This window comes from Mustela erminea, chromosome 6 (genome assembly GCF_009829155.1).
Source record: "Mustela erminea isolate mMusErm1 chromosome 6, mMusErm1.Pri, whole genome shotgun sequence".
In the NCBI taxonomy this organism is placed as follows: domain Eukaryota; kingdom Metazoa; phylum Chordata; class Mammalia; order Carnivora; family Mustelidae; genus Mustela; species Mustela erminea.
The window spans coordinates 138,371,153-138,389,118 of NC_045619.1; positions in this window are offsets into that span (position 1 = coordinate 138,371,153).

Genomic DNA, 17,966 nt, shown 5'->3' on the forward strand with positions numbered 1-17,966 from the left:
AATATGTTATTTAGTCTTCTGTTGTTGTCCACTGCCATGGTCAGGGTTGCTCTTCTTGAAAGATTATCCTTTGCTTAATTTCAGTTGAGATGATTAAATTAATCCTTAAAACCTAATCATTTAAATTCAGATGATTTAATTTGCTTGAAGTTAAACTTCCAGGAAGTGACAGGGACAAGTGGAAGGCGGTGGGCGTTAGCCACTAGCCTTACGACCCCCAACTTCCATGCTGAAGAATACGGACTTTCCACGTACAATTTCTGATTTCCCCTTAGCAATCCCTAAGAATTGTCTATTGTGTAGCTAAGTTGACATTGACTCAAGTGTGGTCAGGGCAAATAATTCCCTTTTCCAGCATGTACTGCAAGTAAACGCAGGGTTATGGGGAAAATCACTGTTTTGCCTATGAACTCAAAGAAGGGAAGAAAAGAACTGAGGGACAAGATTCCACCTGTAGTAGCCCTAATTAGTTAATGGGGACCAGCTTACCTCCCCATCAAGGCTTCTGGGGCAATTGATCCTGTAGCACTGCCATTTTTGTCTCTGCTGAACCCGGACGGAACTTTCTGCCTGTGCCATTTCATGGGTGCCCAGTACACGTGTTGCTCTCTGGACTCCCTTTTTCTGTTACCTTCTCCTCGTGTGAGAACCTTACTTCCTATAAGGCACTGGAGGGCTTGGACCTTGCTCTCTCCTTCTCTGTGTCCTCCCGCCATGTCCCCCTGACCCCTGACTTTAACACAGCACAACTCTGTACAGTCTGGAACCTGACAAATATTTGTTGGATTTACTTATTCTTGTGGGAGGCGGAAGGAGAATTGGATGACAGAGAATGGGGGTCCTTAAGAGAAAACTCAGGACTGAGAAATGGTTTGGAGTAGCAACATTCTACCTACTATATTCCTTCATTAGCGCTGCTGAAGAAAACGCTCTCTTTTGTAATAAGGGCACCTAAGAAGAAGGAGGGAGGGAGTCTATGATCTTGTACATACCAGTCAAGCTTTAGGGACATTCCCATTGCCATCAGTGAACGAGAAAACCTCTGTGCTGGATATTTCCCCCACCTCTTTGGGCCACCAGAGCATTGTGGGGACCCAATGTGCAAATGTCTGGGAGCAGTTTGAGTCATAGAAGGAATCACACCCGGGATGGCCGCGTTGGGTCCAGAATGCACAGGGCACTCGATGACTAGAAACGATTTAGCAGCTGTCATTCTTGTCCTGCTCCAAAGACAATCGGCTTGCTCCTTTTCCCTTTGGTTCAAATCAGGATAGAACTAATGCAGCATCTGCCAACCAGTGACAAGACCTCCTGAAAACACAGAGCTGGAGATCTCAGCCGGATGTCTCAGCGGGAAACCCTTGGCAAGGCTCTGATTGGCTGCATTTGTAATCCCCATGCACCTCTGAGTAACTTCTAAATATCCCTCAGCCTCTGGAAGGGTACAAATGGGCATTCGTTCATAATCCCTTTCTCCATAGCAGAATAAATGTGGCTTTAACGATCTTTCAAGAAACCCTATTGCTTTAGGATTTTAGAATATTTGGTGGTTCGCCACATCAATTCACCCCCAAATACTTATTATATTAGGAATTGAAGGGAAAATTATCCTCTTGTTCTTTTTTTCCCCCCAACCACCCTCTCTGAATCAATTTCATCTATCAAAACAGACAAGCAAACAGGTATGCAGTTGGAGGCCATGATGCTGAAGGGCCAGGTATGGTCAACGATGAGCCATTTCCAACACCTGTTACCATCAGTTCAGATCCCAAAAGCCAGAAGCATCATCAGGCTGGAGGCCGATTTGAGTGTTTTGCCCCTAGCCAACTACGCATCCTCACTAGGACCTGTTTGCTCGAATCCTGATCCCTCGACTCAGGGCCCCCGAGCTGTGAAAGAGCCCGCAGGGTAGCCCCGTGATTCCTTTAAAAATGAAGGCCCAGGCCTGGGGTGACTTTCTGAGTCTGGACTCTGGTGAAAGGCTGCTGGTAAGCTCAGAAAGGGTTCACTTCTCATGCAAATGGTAGCTCCTCTTCCGAAAGGACGTTGGAAAATTCGACTTGCAGGTTTCCTAGCTTACAACAGAACATCAGAGGAAAGTCGAGGGTCGGGAGGAGATGTCGATACGTCATGCTTCTGCCAGCACCCAAGTAGGTTCAAACCAACATGGCCACCCCTGCGGGTGGATGGAAGCTCCATGCACCCATGGGAATGTGCCCCAGAGGTGACCACATCACCAGCCAAATGAAGTTCTGCACTGGCTTCCCATCCTCACAATCCCTCCATGCCACACACTTAGGACAGACCTCAGGGGTCAAGGGATGGGGGCAAATTCCCCATAAGCCAATACCTGTGTTCTCTTATGATCATGAAACCCATCCTGATATTAACATGATCTGGAGGAGAGTCACCTATTAAAATGGCCTCTTGCAACATTCCTTCCAAAAACAAAGTCTCAAGAGAAGACGTTACCCACGCATTTCTATTCTTTTTTTTTTTATGACCTTTCCTATGCGAAGAGATTTCAAAATAGCTAAATCACAGTGGTAGAAGGATGTTGTCACAGCAAATGATGGAACCTGCCTTTCTGAAGGTTTTCCCAAAAAAAGTGTCTGTAGTCACTGTTCGTAAAGGGCTTCACAGAGAAACTGGGACCTTGTCCGCAGACTGAGGGCAAACCTGGGTCTCAGCTTCCCCAGCGACTGAGCCTCTCCAGTTTGAACCTTTTGGAGCGCACAAGATCTCTTGTGTTTCGTTTACGTGGAATTACCACCCAAAGGATGCTGCGGGCCGGAGATCCCACAAAGCTGAGAGATCTCTGCTGCTCCGTCTCAAGTCACTCCTGGGAACCAAATGGCAATAGGTGCATAAAAAAATAATCAACTTGGCTCTGATCTGAAACAAGAGAAAGTTTGGCAGAGTGGGGGCGGGGGCAGGGGGCATTTTTTCAGAACTTGTTTGCCCATCCCTGGTTGCAACACCCATTTGCTTCTGCCTTAAAGCGTTGCAACACTCCACCCCTGAAACTGACCTAGTTTGTGTCTGTTTCTTTAAGAAAGCACCTCCCGTGCACAGGTGGCCCTCACTTGGGCCAGGTACAGTGAGTGGGGAATCTGCGTCTAAAAACTGGCATGGACTCTTTCTATCATTTGGTAACAGGCTCTAGGAGAGACGAAGGAAAGGTGATGGTGCTCTCCAAAAACCTCAGGTACCCAAAGGAGAGGCTGGGCTCCCCCACCAGTCCCAGCTGATTCCTGATTCAAGAAGCGACTTGCCTGCTTGTCTTTTACTTGCCCCTTGGCCCCTGCCCCACAAGCTCTGGGACCCTAGAAGCACCTGTCAGCCCAACCCAGGCTCTGCTATGACCTAGTCCCATCACATGGATCCTCTGCCCCTCTGCCTCTTGGCCCCTGAGCTCGGGCACCGACCTGGGAGGGAGACAACCAGACTCCCCCATAGAGGTGCAGCTTAGTTTTAAGTCTAGGGAAATAGGGTGAGCTCTGGCTTTGGGACTCGGGCTCCCCTCTTGCAAACCACACCTCCTAACGAGGTCTTTGGAGTAGGATTGCTCTTGTCTCTTGCCCACCCTTCACTCGTCCAGCCCTTCCTCTTCCCTTCCAGGGGCTTTCTCCAGCACACACTGGAACCCAAAGAGCAGCAGCAGCCTCGCCCCTCTGTGGACGTGCTCTCCCAGCATCCTGGCCTCCAGGACACACCCGGCCTCCCACACCTCCCTGCCAGAGCTGACCTGCTTTCCCACCCACCCCAGCTCCAAAGTGAGAACTTGGCTTTGGTTGCCCTCCAGTGCTCTCCCACTCACAGACTCCCCTTCTTTTGCCTCTTCCCCACCCCAGCCTCTCTCCTTCCTCACTTCCACTCAGTGGCACCCACCTGAGTTCCCTCTGACCCAAGACTTCAGGGTCAACTTCGGTACAGCAACTGGCAAAACCCCAGCACCATCGGCTCCCACTCAAAGGGGGATCTGCCTTAAAGGATTTCCCATACTCGCTCTGGAGGGGCAGGGTCCCAAGCCCCGCCCTCTCATCCACCATTTCAACCAGACGTCAGCCCAGAAAATCCAATTTTTCCTAAGGAGTCTGTGGTATCTTCAGTTTGGGAGGAGATAAGGCTCTCTAGACAGTGACCAGTGAGTCACCAAATAATGATTCCATTATTCACCCTATAAATGGTATCAAGCAAATCAGAGCTTAGCACTGAATCCAACATCGGAGCTCAACAGGTTGGGATCAATGAGGCATTCTCATGGCCTTCAACTCTTCCCCTCCCTACCAGGAGAATCTTCTTTCATCTTCTGCTTCCCTGAGAAGGCTGCCCAGACCCTTTAAAGTGGCCTCCAGGAGAACAAAGAACAGAGTTCAGATTTCTCTGCCTTTCCGTCATCAAGACCTAACACAGCAATGGCTGGGGATTGTTGCACCTATTTGCGGAGTTTCAAAGGGAAGCATTCGGGAAATGCAGATGCTGGGAGCGAGTCCCCTTGGCAGTGTATCTCAGGATGAGGTCTTGTGTCCACCAGTGCCCGCATCCTGCAGGCGCAGCACAAAAATCCAGATTCCTCAGCTCCGTTCACCACCTGCTGACTCGGTGTCGGGGTGGATCTGGGAATCTGCATTTTTTCACGAGTCTTCCACACACTGGAGTTATGAGCCGCCAATTCAACTCTATTTTAACTACCTCAAGACATTTCTAGGGAGGAGAGAAGGCGACTTTTGATTAAGGAGGACTATGCGTGTTTGTGTCTTTAGCAACAATAGACATCTGTGTACATCAAGGACCCCACTAACTCAGGACCTTGATCCTCTCTGCTCACCTGCCCAGCCTTTATAAATTGGTCACCCAGAGGCAAATAAAAAGGCATCTCCCATCACATCTTCCATTTGTTTTCTACCTGAGGCCGCAGCAAGAGCCCAGTGGAGTCCCTGGCCCACATTCAGGTGGGGGGACAGTGCCCCATACTGGGCCACATGGCTCCCATCTTCCAGTCACGTTAAGGGTAAGAAAAAGGGTGCTGTAGGACCCAAACCAGTTCACTCCACGTTAACGATCTGTTGATTGTCGTGCTTTCCGTGGGACAGACCATTTGGTCCACTTTTATTCACCCAAAGAGGACTACTCCATTCAGGAAAATCAGACAACGTGGGAAGGCCCGCAGAGCCAGCCTAGGCTAAGGTGCTTGGTGACAAGGGGTAGACGTCTCTGCGACTCATACCGGAAAGCGACTCGTAGATCCGCTTGCACAAGCATGAAACTCGCCCGCAAAACATTTCGTGGTGAGAATGGGAAGTGCTACAAGGGCCACACAGACACCCAGGAAGGACCACGACTTTCCCGTGTGGCTCTGTCTCAGTGGGGGAGGTACATGAAAAGAGGTGAAAAGAAATAGGTTGAAGCTTCAGGACCTAATTTAACCATTTACTTAACCTTTGTAGTAGACGACGTACATTTCCCTCTTTTATGACCGGATCCTCCTTGGCACAAACTTGTCCCTGATGTAGTAGGTTACAAGCCCAAAAGTAGAAATCCCCTAGAACTTCTGGAAAATCATTAAAAAGGCAGAATTATAGAAAGGCGAGGCTTAGGAGGGGTAGGGGAAGTAGGGATGAAAGAAGGGGTTGTGTGTGTGTGTGTGTGTGTGTGTGTGTGTGTGTGTGTGTGTCCGTGTGTTCTTTTAGTGGATAGGTGCTATTTCAGACTCTTTCACATAGAAATATAACAAAGGAGCCCAAAGCTCGGAGTCACACCGTGCCCATCTGTCGACAGGCTATTCAATTAACTTATTGTTACCGGTGAAACACCAGCTCAGTGTGTCTGGAGAAAGAGGAAGTCCCAGGTGCTAAAATGACAGCCATTAAGCGGTTGGCAAACCTGAGAAGGCAAGTTGTTCTTTCCGAGGCACGTCGACTCTCTCCTCTTCCTCTGGTTCTCTTCCTTCCCCCTACCTCTGCCTTCCTCATCTTTTGTCCCCCGAAGGCGCGCTTCTTTCCTGGTCTTCTCTCTGTTCCTTCCCCCACCCGGGGGGTGTCTGCCGGGGCAGAGAAAGGCCCTGCTCTCAATTTGAATCAAGCCCTTATTCTGAGAGGGAGAGGCTCTGATGGAGGAGAAATGGGCTCAGTTCTCAGAACTGGGTGAAGCTTCCATTGACCTAAACAGAGCCAAGGTAGGGGAGAGGGGGAAGACCGTTTTTGCCACCTCAGATGAACTTCAAACTCTTCCCCACCCTTCCCTCACTCCGAGAGCTCTTATTTTCACTCCCCTCCCTCTCACTGACTTGTCTTCCACGCTGAAAGTCATTTCTTGGTTTCACTCTCAAGGGGCAAAGAAGCTCAAAAGATGGGGCCGCTCAGCTAAAAAGACCCACAGTTCCAACGACAAAGGTACACACATCCCGGGGGCTCTCGTGTGCACCAGGCTTGGGGAGATGCCGCGACCACGGGGACACAGCCAAGGACCTCCTGCCTCCCTGCCTCACAGTCCACATGCAGCCTGCAAATTCAAGGCTGCGTTCAAGACGGCTGCATTTATCCTCATCTTTTCAGGATCTAAGCCCACTGGCAATTGCTCAGAGGGGGAAATTAATGGCCCTCCAACGAGCAACGTTAACGTGATATACATGGATATATTCTAAGCATTATATCTAATTATAGGGAGTGAATCACAAATTTAAGCATCTTAAATATAGGCATAAAAAGAAATAATTAACCCTCAAACAGGAAGCTGCTGAGCTATCAGATTGCATCGTTTGAGAACCAAGAAAAGCAAGTCAGCACACTGTAAGCCTGAGAAAAGCAGAGGTTAATCCTCTGATAGGGTTTCAGTGTTCTGCTCATTTCTACAGATGCGCTGCAGAAGGCCCTCAAGTAGATGAAGCAGCTAGGCATGGGAGCACGAAAGGTCACCATAGGATCAGCCCCTCTCTTTAGAAAGTGACGTTCCTCAGAAGGTAGATCCAGCCTGAACCCTTCCCACTGGGGCACTGATGACGTGTTGGCCGTTTGTCATCATCAGGAAGTTTCAACCCTGCAAGCTCACCAGCTCCACGGTCTTAGGAGGAAATTTCGTTCGCGTTCGTTTGCCCTTGGCTCAGTTAAGAAAGCCTCCTTGGCTCTTCTCTACATAATCATAACATTGCCTAGTCTTAGATCAGAAGCTCCTAGCAATAAGAGGTCATGGTCTCATCCCAGTAAGTCCCATTGTTTTCCATGCCAGCCCAGACCTACATTGAGACCAACATGACCTTCACAGATGACAATGAAAATGGACCTCATGATCCCCCACAAAGGACACCAAGTCACGACCCAGAAGCTGTGGCCTCCAGGTGGTGATGGGAGCAGCACCCCTAGTTCAAGTCAGAGCCCCTGTTGCCCCTTCCCATGAGTGGGAATCAGAGCCCTCGGCTCCCACTGCGTCTTGGTGCGGGGGTCACCAAGGACTGGATGGAAACACGATTTCCTCACCAAGACAGGACAGGGCAAGGTTACCCTCATCATAAGCATTGGTCACCCCATGGCCAGTCCACATGCAGTCTTCTTGTGCTGCCCCAGAAGGCCGCTGTCCCCTCCTCTCAGCTGTAACAGCGGAGCCCCCCAGGTGTCAAAGACTTTAAGCAGAACAAAGGAGCTGACACTGAGTCTGAAGCCGGGAAACATGTTCCAACATAAGCGACAAGCCCAGTCCAGGCTGCGTGGCTCTTCATCTCCTATAAGGAAGAGTTCCAGCCCCAAAGCCCGACGGTGCGTGACCTAGCGGGGGTCAGAAGACTGTGTGCTCCGAATAGCCTTCCCGACAACATGACCTTGGAAGAACCACTTCATCTGGCTCCATCTTCGGTTCCTGGTCTAGAAAATCGGGTAACAGTAGTGATCCTTCTTCTCCACACGGGGCTATAGTCAGGTTCACATGGGACTGTTCCCTCAGAAGAGCTTTGAAAAATTTTAAGCCCCTGTGGAACATGAGCATGTGACGAATAACCCAAGAATGTTCTCTACAACCAGCACAACTTTTTAACCCTTTGGAAGTAAATTGTTAACACCCTAGAGTGAACCCTTTGTGTCCATCCCAAATGAAAATAAATTTCTGGGCACTTTTTGCCACCTGTGGGTCCTTTGACATCATAATTTGGCAGTAAGAATTCTTTCCTTAGCTGCAATAATAGCATCTTGATTTTTTGTTCACTTGATGTATTTCTCTTTCACTAAGAGCACCCAGGTCATGGCTTCTCTTCCTCTCCAGACTTATTTTGACAATTGTCTTCCCAGTATCAGGTGCCAAGATGGCTAATGCTGTCCTTGACATTTCAAGCTTCATTTATCCATGTATCCATTTGCTTTCTAAAAGTTCTTACATCTGGGGCACCTGGGTGGTTCAATCGGTTAAGCGTCTGCCTTCTGTTCAGGTCATGATCTTAGGATCCTGGGATCGGGCCCTATGTGGCCCTCTCTGCTCAGCAGGGAGCTTCTCCCTCTGCCTCTGCCCTGACCCACCTCGCTTGTGCTCTCTCGCTCACATGCGCGTGCTCTTTCTCAAATACATAAATAAAAATAAATAAAAGTGCTTACACTGAATGAAGTTTTGTCATTTTAGCAGCATTTTTAAATATTGGTTAATGCTATGGTGATTTGGAAAGAGCAGGTTACAAAATTATATGTAGTAACAATCCCCTTTAACACACACAGACACACCCCACACAGACATACACACGTCCTACACACACATATCCTAAAGATAGGAAATATACTATACATCAAAATATTGAAGTTATATCAAGGTAGTGAGAACAAAATTTAATTTACTTTTTGTGCCTATCTCTATTTTCTATTGTTTCTAAAATAAGCACACCTTTATTTTGGAAAAAGGAAGGAAATTCATTTTAAAATGCTGTTTTGGGGTGTCTGGGTGGCTCAGTCATTTAAGAGTCTGCCTTCAGCTCAGGTCATGATCCCAAGGTTCTGGAATCAAGCCCTGTGTCAGGCTTCCCACTCAGTAGGGAGTCTGCCTCTCCTTTTCTCTCTGCCCCTCCCCACCATTCATGCTCTCTTTCTCAAATAAATAAATAAAATTTTATTTTAAAAAACGGTGTTTTGGGGCGCCTGGGTGGCCCAGTATGTTAAGCCTCTGCCTTCGGCTCGGGTCATGATCCCAGGGTCCTGGGATCGAGCCCCGCATCGGGCTCTCTGCTCGGCAGGGAGCCTGCTTCCCCCTCTCTCTCTGCCTGCCTCTCTGCCTACTTGTGATCTCTCTGTCAAATAAATAAGAAAAACCTTAAAAAAAAATTCTCTAAAAATAAAAGAAATCTTTTAAAAATAAATAAAAATAAAATAAAATATAATATAAAAAACGATGTTTCATTCCTTCTATGCAAAGAAACATGTGTGCTAAATAAATCAAGGACAAAGTATCCTCCTCTAATTGAAATCACCTTCATCATGGCTCTCATAATTGGGGGAGGAATGAAGCAATCAACAAATTTTTTGCCATAGTAAGAAAGTGTACATCAACCCAATGTATATATGCATATACATATAACTGAGTGACAAAGTTTAAGGAAGGATACGTAGCTCTAGTCCACGTGATGCATTCTGATATTTTATGTTCTATGCTATTCACCATCCACAGTTAGAAACAACCTGACCTATTACAAATTTCTTGTTTTACAAAATCAGAATCCTGACCATCAAGTTCAAGATTACTTTCAGGAACAGAACACCAAGTCATCCTAAAGGATATTCTTTGGTGAGATGGTCACCTGAGGCCTCTCAGGAAATACACTTTGGTTCTCTGATCCAGATCTAGATATTTTCAATGCCCAAAGCAGCCCCTACCAAAAATAATTTTCTGATTGTTGAATTTTGGTGAGAAAGTTTGTACCAAATTCTTGATTTTAGACATAACAATGGTGAAAGAATTTTTCCCTCTTGGAAAGGAGGGTAAACTCGCTTGGGTTTGGAAACCAGTATAAATTTTCATGGGGCAGAAGCATTGAAAATGGGCCCCAACTCAGTTATAATCTAGTATATTACATGGGAGCATCCTACAGCTTCTATCCTTACCATCTTCTTGTCTTTTAATTAATAAGAGAATTGAGTGTAAAAATATTAATAATCTTCTTCTTCAAGATGGTCAGATCAAAGATACCACCCAAGTTATGATGAGTTAGGGGAAATCCACTATTCACAAGACTGATATATTTTCCAGTAGAAAGTTTCCCTTCTGGGGAATGGCACTCAAGTACAAAGACAGGGATGAGGGTAGGCAGTAGTGATTGAACAGCATGCAGAGAGACCACCCTTTGAGGATTCCGTCTCCACACCTTGCTCCCCGCCAATCAAGATGGCCACTCACACACAGATGTGACCAATGAACACTGACAAATTCTTGTGGTGCCTTCCCTGTGGCCAAGTAGATGGACTTCTAAGCAGTGTGACTGGAAGTCATGGTCAGAATGCTTTCTAGAATGAGTCTGCCACTGAGAGTGTGGTTGTGGCCTAATGTCCCTGAGCTGAGGTTTCTGGAGTTTCCACCCGTGGTCTGGGCTGCAATGGTCTGATTAAGCTTCACATCTGCTAAGGGTTTGAGGTGGAGAAAAAGGGGAACTGCAATAACTCTCACCTCATCAATTCTGACCACATCCTCCCTCTCCAATTACCCCCAAGAGGCGAGAACAGAAAGAGAACAGGAGTAGAATAAAAGAAATAAAACAGAAGGGAGAAAAAGGAAGAGACAGGGAAGGGAAGGGGGAGGGGAAGCTCAAAGGAAGCCCTGGACAGGTTTCTCATCTCAGAAACAGAAGCTCAGGGCCCAAGTTCCAAAGAATGAGAGCTTTGCTTCATTTTTGCTTCGTTTCTTTCCTTTCTTCCCCAATCTATCTACCAACTATGAAACTATGAAATTCTATTTTTTTTCAGATTTATTTATTTATTTGAGAAAGAGAGAACCCTGATGTGGGGCTCAAACCCAGGACCTGGAGACCATGACCTGAGCCAAAACCAAGAGTCAGATGTTCAATTAACTGAGCCTTCCCCCAGCTACGAAATTTTAAATGACAATCACCAGTCAATATTGTTCATTAAGTTAGTGTCTGAACATTCAAAATGGGGTCTTCATCAGCAATACTATTACATGAAACTATGTTTTGTGTGCATGGGATCCTGGTGCACTTGCTATAACGGTGGCATATTTGAAAAGCAAAACTTTCAAATAATATAAGAAATTCTCAGAAAATTAAAAGCAGAGCCACCACATGATCCAGCAATTCCACTTTAAGGGAAATATCCAACGGAAATGAAAACACAAACTCAGAAAGATATCTGCACCCCCATGTTCACGGCAACATTATTTATAATAACCAAGACACAAGTGTCCATCAATGGAAGAACAAATAAAGAAATGAGATATATAGGGCACCTGGATGGCTCAGTGGGTTAAGCCGCTGCCTTCAGCTCAGGTCATGATCTCAGTGTCCTGGGATCGAGACCCACATCGGGCTCTCTGCTCAACAGAGAACGTGTTTCCCCCTCTCTCTCTGCCTGCCTCTCTGCCTACTTATGATCTCTGTCTGTCAAATAAATAAATAAAATCTTTTTTTAAAAAAAGCAAGATATAGATAGGTAGATGATAGATAGAGATGTAGAGATAGAGATATATCTATGTAGATACATATACAATGGAATATTATTCAGCCATTTTAAAAAGCTAGGAAATCCTGCCTTTGGCGACAGGATAAACCTTGAAGGCATTATGATAAATGAAACAAGGCAGACAGAGAAAGACACATACCATACGATCTCACGTACATGTGGAATCTTGAACAAACAAAACAAACTCACAGAAAAAGAGATCAGACTTATGGTTCCCAGAGGCCGGGGGTTGGGAGGCTGGGGGAGTTAGGAGGAAGGTGGTCAAAAGATGCCAACTTCCAGTTATAAGATAAAAAAAAGTCCTGGGAATGGAATGTACAAGATGGCGGCTACTGCTAGCACTGCTGTGTGCTATACCAGGAAGGTGTGATGAGAATAGATCCTAAGAGCTCTCAGCACAAGGAGAACATTTTTTTTTCCTTATTCTTTTCTTCTTTCTCTTACGTATGAGAAGATGGATATGAGCCTAGCCTGTCATCATGATAATTTCACAACATAGGTAAGTCAGACGATCATGCTGCACACCATAAACTTATACAGTCATGCATCTCAATTATTTCTTAATAAAACTGGAGGTGGGGATTTTAAATAATGACTTTTCTTTAGTTTCCCGAATCATAAGACCACTCTGTTGCATCTATTATCTTTCAAATAAAGTTTATGTTTAAGTGCATGACACATCTCAGTGGTCCCAGAACCCAGGAGCAGATGGGGCACCTTGATGGCTCAGTGGATTGAGCAGCCAACTCCTGATTTGGCCTCAGGTCATGATCTCAGGGTCATGGGATCAAGCCCCAAGTCGGGCTCCTCGCTCAGGATGGAGTCTACTTGTCCGTCTCCCTCTGCTCCTCTCCCAGCTCACTTCCTCTCCCTCTCTCTCTTTCTAGAGTAAATAAATAAAATATTTAAAAAAGAAAAGAAAAGAAACGACAGGTAGAGAGGACAAAACAAGAGCAAGTCCAGGAGAAAAGATGTAGTTAAACAGAACACTATTCCCTCCCCCAGTGCTCAGGCCTTTCAAAGTGTGTCCCCACCTCCCCGACCAACAGGTACACATTATACCCACAGTGGGGCACAGATTCTCAGAATTATCGCTGCTATCCCATCACAACTTCCTTTTTTTATTTCAGGAACTATCTGACAGGGAAATTTGCGTAACTTGCCTAAGGCCACCCAGGGGGCTGAGCCGGACACACAACTTGGGCATTCTCCTGGCTCCCTTCAACTCCTGCCTCTGACAGTCAGACAGTGTCAGCCATCCTGATGCCACTCAAAGTCACGTAGAGCCACCTGTATGGTGAAAATAAAAACAGTCCGCTCAGAAAAGAAAACCTCAACGAACCAGTGTACTTCATCGCTTTCCATCCAAGCAACTATTTTGACTGCCTTGAGTCAGTCCAATGGACTGATTTTTTCTTTTTTTTTCAACTCATGAAACTCAACAGCCTAACTTTTTTGGCACTGTAGAGACAAATTCATTCTGAGTCATTGGAACGGGAGTCATAGGACAACACTCCACGTGGCAGATGACCAGAACGTTTCAGTTTCAAGAGATCGTTATAGCTGGACCCTAGCTTAGCTGCCAATACATTACATGACTGAAAAACAGAAACGGGATCTAGAACCAGTTTTAGGGGAATATCCTGGAAAGGGAGATCTATAAGCAATTGCAAAGAGAACATTGATATGTGTTAGCTTCATTCGTTCACACATTTACTCACTTACTCTTGATGCACACCTACCGAGTGCCAGATTAGTATTCAAAAATAAGAGTGACTGGGTGGCTCAGTCAGTTAAGTGTCTGCCTTCAGCTCAGGGCATGATCCCCGGGTCCTGGGATCGAGCCCCCGCAGCAGGCTTCCTGTTCAGCAGGGAGTCTTCTTCTCCTTCTGCCCAATGTTCCCCCTGCTTGTGCTCTCTCTCTCTCTCTCTGTCTTTCTCTCTCTCTCCCTAACAAATAAATAAATCAAATCTTTTTAAAAAATAAAAAATAAATAAAAATAAATAAATACAGTCCCTGCCAGCATAGCTTCCCAATATAAAATGAGAGATCAATGTGAATTAGGCGGGATACCATAAGGGATATATAGAGGTTTTTTAAAGCATCTGTATGCGTTGAGGAATTGCAGACAGCCCGACCCCAACAGAGAGCTGGTGAGACTGCAGGGGGAGGTTGAGCCTGGTCAGGAAACCCAGGTAGGACATTATGAGCCTGGGAACAAAGGCATGGAGACCCAGGCCTTGTTGTGTGCAACCCAAGGGACTGAGGCCACATAAAGAAGAAGCCCAGCTGGGGACCTCACTGCAAATTCCAACTTCACTTATGGGTCAAAAGGTGGAGCAAAGGCAGGTAGTGAGAGTAACATCAGAGTCTTGGGTAGAAAAAAGTCGCGTTGGGGGAAGGAGGCAGAGGAAGGCGACTGCATTCATTTTATTGATTTATTTTATTTTTATTTACTTTTGTTTATTGCCGTGTATGAAGGAACACCTTATGAGCCTTACGTAAGGTACCTACTTTCATCTGGGTGACAATCCTACCAGTTGGGTGTCTTCTTCACCGCTGCGGCGATTTCCATAGAGCTTTACCCATAGAGGAAGGACTTTCCCCCGACACTCCATCACCTTAATCCTCACATTCCTACGCAGTCAGTGGGTGCAGGAATCCTTATTTTATGGAAGAAGAACCTGAGGTTTGGGAATGTAAGGAACTTTTCAAGTTCAGGGGCATGGTGAGTTTTCCTTTCTGTTGGTAGCCTGGTGCCCAGAACTGTACAGATCCAGACACTGACTTCCTCCCCAGCTTGAGTTTGCCTGTTACCCACGTGACTGGCTATCAATCTGGTTATCTGAAACCCAGCGTCGGAAACCCAAATTGATAGCAGCAGCTTCCAAACAGCTCATGCCAGCCTTGGCATGAGCTTCCCCATTCTAGGAGCAGCAAACAAGGAGTACCCCCACACAGACCTCTTGGAGATGCACTATTTTGCCCTGTGAACTTGAGAGAATGTGTTGTCAGGTCCACAAGGCCCAAGTGATTCAACACAGCCCGAAGAGCCTACCAAATTCTGTAAGGAGTATATTGTAGATCAGCCTGGGAAAAACCCATATTAGGATTGCCCAAGTCTCAACAAAACTTTAAAAAAAAAAAGCAAGTCTCGCTTGGCAACTGTAGGAAGACCACACCTTATGCTACACATACCTGGGCTTCATCATTCTTGCACAAGGGAGTGCAATAAAACATTTCAAGATAAAGCTCCTTGGACTCCAAGCACTGTTTTTTTCCCGAGCCCTAAATTTTTCCCAAAGCATTAATTTAGTACCCATAGCCAACAAGACCGTGGTTTCATAAACTACAGCCTACTGTCAACAGAAATCTCAGGAACATGGATTTCCACAAAGTATCTCAGCCATGTGGGTTTTCCCCCTTGAAATCCACCCCCATCCACCCACTCATCCAAAGAAAGTACTACCACAGGTCCAAGGAGCATAAAGATGTGAGGAACCACGGGACACCCTTCCATCCATCTCCGAATCACTTCCTGGTTAGGGAGATCTCTTTTCTCAGAGATCTCCCAAACCCAAAAGTAGCCTTAGCTATTTATTCTCCTCTGACATGCAATTCACTCAAATCCCAACAGGATCCAAGTCCAAGGTCATCCTATAAACAACTCTCCTGAAAAATAAACACCACATACGGCAACAGGCCAAATACGACCAAAAATTCAGTATAAATCTACTGGGGGGGGAAAGGCAAAACAAACTCTGACATTCCTGTTTCTTGACATAGCTTTACCAAAAAAGACTATCCACCTTAAGTCAAAAGAGCCTCACAATTGAACCAAAAATACCCATGAGTCCACTCCTAGCCCACTGCGTACTTGTAAAATGAAGCCAATCATTTAGCCTCCTTGAGGTCGCATTTCCTCATGTGTAAATAGGAATAATAATAGCTGTGTCCTATTTACTCTACAACAAGGTATGGAAGATGAGCAAGATATTCTCTGTAAAAGTGCTTTGATCTCCTCCAAGATAGGGCGCTCTGTACATTTCAAGTGCTGTCATTACCGCATTTGGGCACACATGAAACCGGAATGGCCACTGACCAATAAAGAACTGGTGATCACAAGGCAAAAACAGAGAGCAGGGTGCAGCCCGAGGAGAGCAGAAACCCAAGATGAACGAGCCAAGTGGAGAGAGAAGACTCCCAGCTGGTCACCGGGAGAGCTCAGACAAGGAAGACACGTGCCTAGCTGAAGAGAAAAAGTTGATGGCAAGACAACCTGACCCAATTCTTGGAAATCAGTTACCAAATCAGGAATCAAAGTAACGTGAACTGGATGTTTATTCCAAAAGCTGCTAAAACACCCAATTCCTCAAGGAAGAATTTAGGCAAAAGCTCGTAAATGGCCCCCACCCACCCTGTCTGTTCTGGGGGTTCTTCCAGAACCCACCATGATACAATTTGCATTTCCTGAATGTGAATGCTTTGTTTTAAAAAATTTCCATTTATTTGATGTATTTTTTAGACATATTTGTGCCATTTTCTGCATTTCCTTTGTATCATTCTCTTACACTATTATATTTTCTAATATTTTCAGGCAAAGACCTTCTCCAGACAAAACCTTTTGACCAGTGTAGTTAATTCAACAAGCATTTACTGAATACTTACGAGACACGTGAAAGAAGCTAGCAGAATGCGTAACGATTTGATTTCTAATAATGGTCTGTAGTTGTATAGCATTCTATACTCCTTTTAAATAACAAATATGGGGCACCTAGGTGGCTCAGTGGGTTAAAGCCTCTGCCTTCAGCTCAGGTCATGATCCCAGGGTCCTGAGATGGAGCCCTACATCGGGCTCTCTCCTCATCGGGGATCCTGCTTCCTCCTCTCTTTCTCTGTCTCTCTGCCTGTCTCTCTGCCTATTTGTGATGTCTGTCTGTCAAATAAATAAATAAATAATCTTTAAATAAATAAATAAATAAATTGCAAATTATTTCCCCACTTTTAAAATGGGGGAAAAAAGCAATATATCTACACAGTCACATCAGAACTATCCAAAACATAGCCCAAAGAGTCAAGTGTTGATATTCTGAATGACATTTTAAAATCCCCGTAATTAATGGGGCAGATACAACCAAAATTCCACCTTAACGCTTGTGTTTTTTTCAACTCAGACATTCTCCGATTTTAGAATAACTTGAATGACAAAATATCTCTTTTTTGGCAAAGTGTGGATAATTGTAATTTTTTTGTTCTCAAGAGTCTTCTGGTGGAGCCTGAAAAGTCTCAACACCTGAACATCTACCAGTTACTCAATAAGTATCTGTGGGTTGATTATTTGATGACTCATGACTCCTGCCATGGAACTAAATCACTTCCAGGCTGGCAAGTGAGAGCTCAGGGTCAAGGTTTCTGTCAGTATGCCTTGGATTGTTTTCCCTGGTTCATTAACTTCCTCTTGCCCACACAGAAGTACAGCCTGCTACTTTTCTGCCTGTTTACATTCTTTTGGGCTCTCCCTGCTCTGTCTTCCCATAGCATTTTGCTATCCAAAAGAGCCAATCATCATCAACAAAACCTGGAGACTTTATTGTGTGTTTGTGCTGACAGGCGGGTTCTGAAGAGTTTATAGAAGACTAGTGCAGCTCCAGTGTCAGAGCAGTGTCCTGCAGTCACAAGAGTGGAAACCATTAAATTACTCAAAGAAGAAAATCGTAATCAGGGATGTTCTGGGTGCTCTCCTCTTGTCTGCATTTCTTCCCAGGTGTCTTCACACAGAACTATAGTTTAAATATCATCTATGTAGTGATCATCTCCAAATTCAGATCTCTAACCCTGGGTTTTCCCTGAGCTCCAGACCCATACATCCAACAGAAACTTAACATTTCCACTTGGATGTCTCAAAGATCCCTGGCCGTCTTGTACAGGAAACCACCATTCACCCATTTGCCCAAGTGAGAAATCTAGGCATTTGCCTAGATCCCTCTCATTCATATCCAGTTCATAAGCAGTGCCTGCGCCACATCCAACCCATACACCTCTGCCAATTCATAGGCGAGCATCAACTTGATTTCTCAAAAATCCCAATTCCCTGCCCTCTTTTCTCCCCCATGTATGCCACCATTTTTCTTGGCTTGGATTACCGCAAGAACCCTGTAACTGAACGTGCTTCTTCCACTCTCATGCCTTGTCTTCACAACAGCCAAAGTAAGCTTAACAATATCTATCAGGTTTTGTCCGTCCCCTGTGTCAATCCCCAGTCATGTTCCATGGCACTTCAAATGAAAATCCAACCATCCTTGGCCTACAAA